We start from the raw sequence: 1,644 nt of genomic DNA on the forward strand, positions 1-1,644 counted from the left end.
TGCAAGAGGGCATTTGGGGAATGCACAAGAGTGAAGAAGTATTTATAGTTAAGGCTCTTGTTGAAGGCGAGAAAAACAAAACAAAGCAAAAAACCAACTCTAACAGATCTAAAGCAAGAGTAGAAATATTTGCTCACATAACTGTCAAGGATAGGATTGTTGTAGCTCTCTCCAGGGTCTCAAATGATCTTATCAGGACTTAGTTACTCTTCTCTCTTGACCCTAACTAGACACCAGCCCAGAAGTTCCAGGTTAACACTGAAGTTTCAGGTTCAAATTCAATGGAAAAGAGAGCATCACATCCCAGTGGTTCAAAACTAAGCTCCAAAATTAGCTCTGATTGCACCAAAACAAATTACATGCCAACTCTTGATTCAATCCTGTGACTAAGGGAATATTGGCACTTTGACTGGCTGGGACTAGGTCAGGCCACACAATTCAATGTTGGAACTTTTCTACATTTTTTTTAAAAAATCCTACCAGTTCTTTTTCTCTTTATACTTTAATTTGACTCCTTTGCATTGATCTGTCTTTCAGTTAATGGAAATTGTGTCCCATCTGCTGTTAAACCAATCTGTTACATTCTTACTTTCATATATTACATTGTAAAATTTTAGAATGTCCATTTGATTCTTTTGTTACAGATTCACCCCTGATATGTACAAGCATTTTCAAAGAAGCATTATTCAGAATAGATAAAACTGGAACCTAAATACTTTTTAAAAATTATTATGTTAATAATCTTAATTATTCTTTTATATATAAAATAATATATAGAGACCCTTGCCAAAATAAGGCCTCAAAAATTGATTTAAGACTCAGAGTTGTTCCTCTTCATGAAAATCATTAGTAAAAGGAGAAAAATTTATATGATCTGAAAAGAAACTGGAGAATCAAAATAATTTCTATAAAAAGTAGAATAGATAAATTATCTGTTATATTAATAGAATGAGATACCATATAGTAATGAAAATGAATGCACTATAACTATATCCAACATCATGGATGAAAGTTAAAAACTTAAGACACAGCAGTCAAGTTATTCACTGTGTGGCAACTACTGACATTTCCTTGGTCCTATGTCCACTAACGGATCACTGCTTAGGGTTTCTAGTCCCTGACTGCAAGAACAAAGCTCTTTGAAGTCCAGCATTCTGAGCTGCTTCTGTCCCTGGTGAGAACAACAGGACAACATGCTGGTGCAGGGCAGTCCATGGGCTGCCCAAGGCCCAGTGGTCATACTTTGCAACTGTTGCTACTCTGCATGATGCTGCCTTCTTGGGGCCCCAAGTGGAAGAGTGAAGTGGAATCATAAAATAATATGTGATTACATTTACGTGAAGTTCAAAAACAGACTAAAATAGCTAGGGACCAATATTAAGGTAGCAAAAATATAAAAAAAGCAAGGAAACAATTGTGAATAAAGCCAGCATATATACTTTTGGATAGCTATAGTATATTTTGCAATAAAGAAAGTATAAAATAAAGGAAAGAGGGAATCAAGGGTTTTGGCAAACCCATGAGAACATAAGCAGTTTACTTCTGCCTTTTACCTCTATGGTGTCTTCTGTTGCCTCTTTTCAACACTATCACAAACTTTCCACAGTGATGTTCTCTCTTTGCGGCCCGAACTCTCCACTCCTG

At 35.8% G+C, this 1,644-nt stretch overlaps 1 non-coding gene across 1 annotated transcript; it reads right to left on the reverse strand.

Annotated features, from left to right (window-relative positions):
* Nucleotides 1–778: 778 nt before the first annotated feature.
* Nucleotides 779–894, reverse strand: LOC112439781 (U5 spliceosomal RNA). The gene has a single exon (XR_003028002.1). It is a non-coding gene; the product is annotated as a U5 spliceosomal RNA (small nuclear RNA).
* Nucleotides 895–1,644: the final 750 nt, after the last annotated feature.

The sequence above is a fragment of the Pan paniscus genome, chromosome 3 (genome assembly GCF_029289425.2).
Source record: "Pan paniscus chromosome 3, NHGRI_mPanPan1-v2.0_pri, whole genome shotgun sequence".
Taxonomy (NCBI): Eukaryota; Metazoa; Chordata; class Mammalia; order Primates; family Hominidae; genus Pan; species Pan paniscus.